Source organism: Eutrema salsugineum, unplaced genomic scaffold (assembly GCF_000478725.1).
Source record: "Eutrema salsugineum unplaced genomic scaffold, Eutsalg1_0 scaffold_24, whole genome shotgun sequence".
NCBI classification, from domain to species: domain Eukaryota; kingdom Viridiplantae; phylum Streptophyta; class Magnoliopsida; order Brassicales; family Brassicaceae; genus Eutrema; species Eutrema salsugineum.
Window position 1 is genome coordinate 1,561,394 of NW_006256797.1, and position 9,084 is coordinate 1,570,477.

Consider the following 9,084-nt stretch of genomic DNA (forward strand, 5'->3'; position numbering starts at 1 on the left):
GTAGTCTTTTCCCATTCCCTCTTAGAGATAAGGCCAGCAAATGTCTAAAATCTTTGCCACCTGCTTCATTAAAAACGTGGGCAGCGTGTAGAACTGCTTTCCTAAATCGTTTTTACACTAGAAATCGTTCAAATCTCTTAAGAAAGAAGATAAGAACTTTTAAACAAAAAGAAAATGAAGATCTTTTAGATACTTGGGAAAGATTTGGGGAATACCAAAGAGATTGTCCACACCATGGATATGCCGAGGAATACCTGCTAAGTATCTTCTATCGCGGCATAACTCCAGAGTTACGACACTCTTTTGATATAGCAAGTAATGGAGATTTCACAACTAGATCTGTAAAAGATGCTCACGTTTTCATTAAAAATTTAGGAAACAGCATCCGAAATCAAGTAACCTTTGGTAATTCTGCACTTCCTGAGAAGAAAGAAGAAATTTCGGAAGTTATAAAGTGTCTCCGTCACATAATGAGTCATCTTGGATTGCAACAACCAAATAGGGTACACAATACGTGTAACTTTGATAGCTGGGACAACCCAATGGATTCTTATGGTCAAGGGATGGTTAACACTGCAGAAGTCTATCAAATTCAAGATTTTCCATTCGTTTATGATCACCGCGGGTCCATTCGTCCGGACCGCGGCCAAACAAGCTTTCACCGCGGTCGTGCTGGTTCTGACCGCGGCCAAGACGTGTTTCACCGCTGTCGTGAGCCACCTGACCGCGGGAAATTGTCTTCTGAGCTTGCCTGGAAACCACCTTCCAAACCAATCTCAGCTATTCAATCTAATCCTGTTTCCTATCCAAGTTTTCCCTCTTCTGAAGCTGAAAACCTAAACAAAAAGATTCTAGAGCTTGAAAAATCTATGTCTCAAGAGATTAGTGATCTTAGATCTGAAATAAAAGAGATGCAGAAGGATTCCGATACCCTCCTTAACATAATAGTCAAAACTAATTCTAAAAACTTAGAAAATTCTGAAGAGGAGCTACGTGAAAATTCTTTCGAAAGCTCAAGTGAAGCAGATCCCTCCGATCATGTGAAAGCTATCACACTTAGGAGTGGATTAGCTTACAAAGAGCCAGAATTTCCTAAAGATCCCGAAGTTGAGGAAAAGGGTAATGAAAAGGAGAAATAAAAAGAAAGAATCACGAATGAAGATGTTGAAAAGGAAGTGGTAGGAGAAAATGATGGAGAAGAAGTAAGAGAAGATTCATCCCGGGAAATCCTTGGAGAAGACCCAATTCCACCTCCACCAACTCGTGTCTATAAACCTAAACCTCCATATCCTAGAGCCTTAAGAGCCCCTAAAAAGGAAAAAGAAAAAGCTAAGCTGAAGGAGTTAATTGATCAGTTAAATGTGAGATTACCTTTTGTAGAAGCTTGTGCTATGATTCCTGCTTTAAGAAATTACATGAAGAGTATTCTGACAATTTCTTTAACTCTTGAAGAAGGCGTTATGATGATAACCCATGAATGTAGTTCTATCCTGCAAAGCCGAATCCCTGAAAAGAAAAACGATCCTGGAAGCTTTGTACTTTCATGCACCATCAATGATGTAGCTTTTGAACGTGCCCTCTGTGATTTAGGTTCTAGCATAAACATGATGCCTCTTTCAGTAGCAAAACGTTTAGGACATCACACTTTCAAGCCCACTAAAATCTCCTTAGTATTAGCTGATCGTTCCGTTAGACAACCTGTAGGTATCTTAGTAGATGTTCCCGTCGAAATCGAAAAATGTTCTATACCAGCCGATTTCGTAGTTCTAGAACTAGAAAAAGAACCTAAGGATCCGCTTATTCTTGGAAGACCATTTCTATCTACAGCCGGAGCCATAATCAATGTTCCTGAAGGAAAAATTGACCTTCATCTAGCCGGCCTAGTTATGCAGTTTGACATGAACAAAAGTTTCGATAAACCGACTTTGGATGGCAAAATTTGTTGGGTTGATGAGTTAGACGGAATTATTGAGGAAGTCTATGAAGATCTGCTTCTAGATGACCCTTTAAGTGTCACTCTTTCACCCGCAAAAGATGAACGCAATTTCCTTGAAGAAATTTCAAGTGAGTGCACACGTATGCTTGATAAATCCGAAACTTATAGGAAACCTCTACACTAACTAGATCTTAAGGACCAAACAACCATTCCTACACCTCCTAAGGACACTTCTGCAGCAATTAATGATCCTTGGAGCGAGCTTAAAGCCCCTAAAGTCGAGCTTAAACCTCTTCCCGTCGGACTTAAGTACGCCTTCCTTGGACCAAATTCTACTTATCCTGTCAAAATAAACTCTGGTTTGACGGAAGAAGAAACCACAATGTTGTTGACTGAGCTGAGAAAGCATAGAAAAGCCTTAGGATATTCACTTGATGACATACCTGGAATCTCTCCAGATCTTTGTATGCACAAGATTAATCTAGAGGATAATGCTAAAAACTCAATCGAAAGTCAAAGGAGACTGAACCCTAATCTCATGGATGTTGTCAAGAAGGAGATTATGAAGCTTTTAGAAGCTGGAATAATATTTCCTATCTCAGATAGCACTTGGGTTAGCCCAGTTCATGTTGTTCCGAAGAAAGGAGGAGTCACTGTCATTAAAAATGATAAAGATGAAATGATCGCTACAAGAACAGTAACTGGACATCGTATGTGCATCGATTACCGGAAACTGAATGCAGCAACTAGGAAAGATCATTTTCCACTTCCCTTCATAGATCAAATGCTAGAAAGATTAGCTAATCATCCCTACTATTGCTTTCTTGATGGATACTCCGGATTTTTCCAAATTCCTATTCGCCCGGAGGATCAAGAAAAAACGACATTCACTTGTCCATATGGCACGTTTGCTTACCGACGTATGCCTTTTGGATTGTGTAATGCACCTGCTACCTTCCAGCGGTGCATGATGTTGATCTTCACAGATTTTATTGAGGATTTCATGGAAGTATTCATGGACGATTTCTCTGTTTATGGATCTTCTTTTGAAAAATGCTTAGCCAATCTTGGTAAAGTTCTGCAAAGATGTGAAGATAAGCACTTAGTATTAAATTGGGAAAAATGTCACTTCATGGTACAAGACGGAATCGTGCTTGGGCACAGAATTTCCGGAAAAGGTATTGAAGTTGACAAAGCCAAAATCGAAGTCATGACCAGCCTACAACCATCCAGAAACGTAAAAGGAATTCGTAGTTTCTTAGGACACGCAGGATTCTATAGGCGATTCATAAAAGATTTTTCTCAAATAGCTAGACCTCTTACGCGTTTGCTTTGCAAAGAAACGAACTTCGAGTTCAATGATGAGTGCTTAGCCGCGTTTCATAAGATCAAACAAGCCCTTATTTCTGCTCCAGTCGTGCAAGCACCTGATTGGGAACTCCCATTTGAAATCATGTGCGATGCAAGTGACTATGCAGTCGGAGCAGTGCTTGGCCAATGAAAAGATAAGAAACTGCACGTAATCTACTACGCAAGCAGAACTCTAGACGAAGCTCAATGCAATTATGCTACAACAGAAAAAGAATTTCTAGCTGTCGTATTTGCATTTGAGAAATTCCGTTCTTATCTCGTAGGATCTAAGGTCATAGTTCATACTGATCATGCTGCAATCAAGTATTTAATATCTAAGAAAGACGCTAAACCTCGGTTGATAAGATGGATCCTCCTACTGCAAGAATTCGACATCGAAATTCGAGATCGGAAAGGAGCAGATAATGGAGTTGCATACCATCTTTCACGAATTCGAGTTGAAGAAAGATTGCCTTTAAATGACAGTTTGCCTGAAGAAAATATCTATGCTATAGATACAACCCCCACCAATGCTAATACCGCACCACCACGTCCTCTAATGAGACGAGCAGATGCTTTCAACACCCCATGGTTTAGGCACATAGCAAATTACCTAGCAGCTGATGTAGAACCACCACAATTCTTTGGGTATTGGAAGAAAAAGTTCCTGAAAGACATAAGACATTATTTTTGGGATGAACCCTATCTCTATAAGAGATGTGCTGATGAGTTATTCCGAAGATGCGTGGCTGAAGAAGAGATGGAAGGAATTTTATTCGGATGCCATAGCTCGTCTTACGCAGGACATTTTGCAACCTTCAAAACCGCTTCAAAAATATTGCAAGCAGGTTTTTGGTGGCCTACTTTGTTCAAAGATACTCAAGCTTATATATCGCGATGTGATAAATGCCAGAGGATGGGCAACATAAGCAAAAGGAATGAGATGCCTCAATATTTTATTCTCGAAGTCGAAATTTTCGACGTCTGGGGAATAGATTTTATGGGACCCTTTCCTACTTCTTTTGGAAACCAATACATCTTAGTAGCAGTAGACTACGTCTCTAAGTGGGTTGAAGCAGTTGCTAGTCCCACCAATGATGCAAAAGTCGTCATGAAGCTGTTTAAATCTGTTATATTCCCGCGTTTTGGAGTTCCTATAATTGTGATAAGCGACGGAGGATCGCACTTCATCAACAGAGTTTTCGAAAACCTTCTTAGAAAGAATGGAGTTACACATAAAGTTGCTTCTCCATACCATCCCCAAACCAGCGGTCAAGTAGAAATCTCAAACAGAGAAATCAAGTCGATTTTGCAGAAAACGACTGCAGTTCATCGCAAGGATTGGTCTACCAAGCTTGACGATGCATTATGGGCATATCAAACAGCATTCAAGATACCGTTAGGAACAACACCATTCAATCTAGTTTATGGAAAGGCATGCCACCTTCCAGTAGAACTCGAGTATAAGGCGCAATGGGCTATCAAGGAAATGAACATGAACATGAAAACAGCTGGAGAAAGAAGTCTACTTCAACTTCACGAGTTAGAAGAAATCCGACACAATGCTTACGAAAACTCGAAGATCTACAAGGAGAAAACTAAAGCATATCATGATAAGAAGATTATTCATAGAACTTTTGCTCCTAACGATAAGGTACTTCTTTTCAATTCTCGTCTTAAGCTTTTTCCAGGAAAATTACGATCAAGATGGTCAGGACCCTTCACGATAAAGGAAGTCAAGCCATACGGAGCCATTGTCCTGTGGGACAGAACCGGAAACTCATTTACAGTGAATGGACAGCGTGTAAAGCCATATCTGGCTGAAGAAAGTGAAGACGAGAGAGAAGTGATGTTTTTGATTGATCCATCATCGGCCAATGATGAGACCAAGGAGTGTCATGACCCCGGTTGAGTCTAATCGAGCAACAATGTCAAGCTAATGACTTGAAACAAGCCGCTTAGTGGGAGGCAACCCACTTGGTATTTTATCTATTTCCCTTTGACCTTTATTTTCTATTTCCACTGCTTTGTTTCTGTTTCATTAAAATTCAGGTTTTCAATAAGGAAGAACAAACACAAAAGACGAGCAGCACTCTCTAGCACGATAAGTTTACTTAAACATTTCAACTTTTCAATCTTCTTTACCATTCTTTCCAAGATTTATCACACTGAGGACAGTGTGAAATAAGTCTGGGGGAGGATGTTCATCATTTACTAATGAAATTTGATTTGTTTTGAGTTTGTTTTGGACACATAAAATTTTTGAAAAAGTTTTTCAAAATGTTTTTCATAAAAAAACAAAAAAAAAATAAAAATAATCGTTTTCAAAGAGTTTTCAAACCAGGAACACAATAAACATTTCTATGATGATTTAGACCAGTGTGCTTCTACGCTATTTCCTTGTTTTTTGCTCTTTTTGTGATTTAGGCCTAGACTAGGCGGTAGCTAAGTACTTGCATTACGAAATCCCACCAGAGGACTTCTATTCATGGAGATTCTTTCTGACAGGATATACTAGCTCATTTTATTTGACCTTAATATTGACATTTAATTTTCTCATCATTGATTTTAGGCAGGCATCGACATACACATCTAGGACGTCTTTTACCATCACTTTTACCACTCTTTGTCGCCCTAGATGACCAGTTTATCTTTATCTGGTACCATACCCTAAACCCAAAACCCTTGTTTTCAATCCTCGTGCATTTTCTCTTTAGTTTATATCAGCAGATATGTGCAAAAACGTCGGAGAGAAGAGGAGCGACACAGTTTTCAGTCACTCACAAAGGAGACTGAATGGAATTGGGAAGGAAGAGTATCAGAAACATCAAGAAGCTTTACAAGACAAATCTTAACTGGTAATTTCGTGCTCTCTAAGACTCTATACCTAAAGGTGTTCTCTCTCTTTCAAAAAACAAACAAAAAAAAAAAAACAAATGAAAAGAGAGAGGAAAACAAAAAGCCTAATGAGTCCTAGATTGTCGAAATTTGTGGAGCAAGAAGAATCTACTAAGCGTTTATAGAGCTATGTTTTTGAAAGATTTACAAAAATCTAAGTCTGGGGGAGTTAGGAGAGAACCTGAGGAAGAAGGCCAGTAATCTATGGCAAGAAGAAAGTGACTGAAAACTGTGGATACTAACAGCTTCACTCTCTCTTGCGGTTTTGCATAATATCTTGCATTCTCCAGATCTTCAGGTAACCCGTAAACACTTTTAAGCCTTACCCCTAGAATAACCCTTTTTACACCTAGCCTAGATTGCCTTGCCTAGACTTTCTTTGATGAGAACCACCGAGATTTTAATTAATGTTAAGAGCTAGTTGACTGGAAGTCAGATCTAAGTGTGTAGATTTTCGCATGACGGATTAACGGACTAGTTTGCTTGTATTTTGGTGAGAATTTTCTAGACTAGATCCAATAAGATGTTTCACGATAAGTTATGGTTTAGAAGGACGGTCACTGAGATATTGTTTAGTTCTTGTGATTTTCAAAAATTTCTTTCCTGACTCAAGTTTGTTTGAGGACAAACAAAAAGGTAAGTCTGGGGGAGTTGATAACACCGTATTTTGACCACTTTTATGGATCATAATTGTATCTTATGCAGGTGTTTTAACTCTGTTTTCAATGTTTTTAAAGTGTTTTCAATGTTTTAGAGTTTCAAAAGACTTTACAGGAAATTTGGGCAAAAGATATGCAATTTGGAACAAATGAGCAATTTTGGATAAATGCAGACCGTCAGAAGTATGACAAGCGATGAAGACCTTCTCACCGTCCGATCACCCCCAAAATTTGAGAGAACATATAGGATCCAACCAGATTTCTAATGCACTTAGTTTGGAGACAATCCAACGGTTAGATCTTCAGATACTCCCGATGCAAGAATGACAGAAAATGCAGTTTCAGAAGAGAGCAAGTGCCGGGACAGCGGCCAACACCCATTTTCCCGCGGGTAGAGCCACCACGACCGCGGAACTTGGTCGTTCACTTTCCCGACGACTTAATTAAAGCCCAGATAAATTCCTTTTTGTTATTTTTGAAGCCCTAAGTGTCCAGAACCACCTCAGAAGCTATAAATACCCCCTTCAGGTCATTCTAAAGGGCAGACACCGAAAGTAATAGACAAAGAGGAGAGAGAGAGATTTTCGTGCAACCCTAAGGAGGAGCCGCCGCCGTCTTCGAAGAGGAGCCGCCGCAGGAGTGACCATCGCGCCTCCTTCTGCTTCTCCGTTCTTCGTTCTTCTTCCTTCTTTTCTTTAATTTCCTGAAACTTTCAATACTCTGTGATGATTGTTTACAATATGTTTGAGTAGTTACCCAGTTGGGTTTAAAGGGATTTTACAAAGGGAACTTCATGTGTCTTTGCTTATGAATCGATAGATTTAGGATTTATAATCTTCTAGATGTTCTTCGTTTGCCTTTAATCTTACTGCGTGATTCTTTGCTGGCCACTTAGAAACCGATCTGATATGATATGTTGCGAAAGCTTTCATTGATTATCTGAACTAGGGTGAAACGAGCAATTCTTCTATAGGAGTGGAAACCTACCTGTAGTTGAGTTGTGAATGTTGATGAGTCTTATTCTGCTATTGAATCTTCTCCCTTCCAGAATCAGAGTGGAAACCTACTGATTAGGGTTGCGAGAGATAGTTGTTTAGTGATGTGAAAGTAGGCTATTCATACTTCCGTGCCTCGAGTTCTAGAACATACGTAGTTGATTACCTTTATCACTTGTTTAAAATCGACCTAGCATAGACTATGAACCCCTGCGAAAACCCCTTGATGCCCAACGTTTGTCTTTAATTGTTTACAACCTTCAATTTAGTTCATTTTTCATTCGCTTATTACTTGCTTACATTCGCTTTTGTTTAATCGATTTTACTTGCTTTGATTTGCCTTCATTTTCAATCGCTATTTACTTGTTTCCATTTGCCTTAGTTAATCGCTTTTTATTGGCTTTAGTTGCTTTCGTTTTTATTTGCTTTTACTTGCTTAGCTTTCTAGTTTAGATTTAGTGACAACCAAAAACCCAAAACTAAAACCAAAACCTTTTTAGTTCTAATCTGATTTAAGCGTTGCAGTGAATTCGTACTGAAACAACTAAGTCTCTGTGGATCGATACCCTACTACAGCGCACATCTGTGCACTTGCAGACATTTAGGGGTTATAAATTTAAAACCTGAAGCTTAGTAAAACGAAAACAACCAACCCCATTTACAAACCCGCATCAAGTTCCGGGAACATGTTCCCGGTCTCTCATCGTAGAGAAACCTGAAAGATTCAAAAGAAAAAGTAAAAGTAAACAAGTGTTCTAATGAATTTAAGCTGGGAATCGCAACGAAACAAATCAAAGTCCCCGGCTACGGCGCCAAAAACTTGATGAGATTGTAAACGGGGTTGATCGTTTTTACTAAGCTTCAAGTTTTAAATTTATAACCCCTAAATGTCTGCAAGTGCACAGATGTGTGCTGTAGTACTTAGGGTATCGATCCACAGAGACTTAGTTGTTTCAGTACAAATTCACGGCAATGCTTAAATCAGATTAGAACTAAACATGTTTGGGTTTTGGTTTTGGGTTTTGGTTGTCACGAAATCTAAACTAGAATAACTAAACAAGTAAAAGCAATTAAAAACGAAAGCAGGTAAAGCAAATAAAAAGCAATTAACAAAGGCGAATGGAAGCAAGTAAAAAGCGATTGAAAAGCAAGGCTGTAAACAATGGAAACAAACGTTGGGCATCAAGGGGAATTCACAGGGGTTCATGGACTAAGCTATGTCGATTTTAATCAAGTGATAAAGGTA

The 9,084-nt window shown here is 39.1% G+C and overlaps 1 non-coding gene across 1 annotated transcript; it reads right to left on the reverse strand.

Annotated features, from left to right (window-relative positions):
- Positions 1 to 133: 133 nt before the first annotated feature.
- On the reverse strand, positions 134 to 241 carry LOC112086093. Its single transcript, XR_002899315.1, has one exon. It is a non-coding gene; the product is annotated as a small nucleolar RNA R71 (small nucleolar RNA).
- Between the last annotated feature and the right edge of the window lie 8,843 nt (positions 242 to 9,084).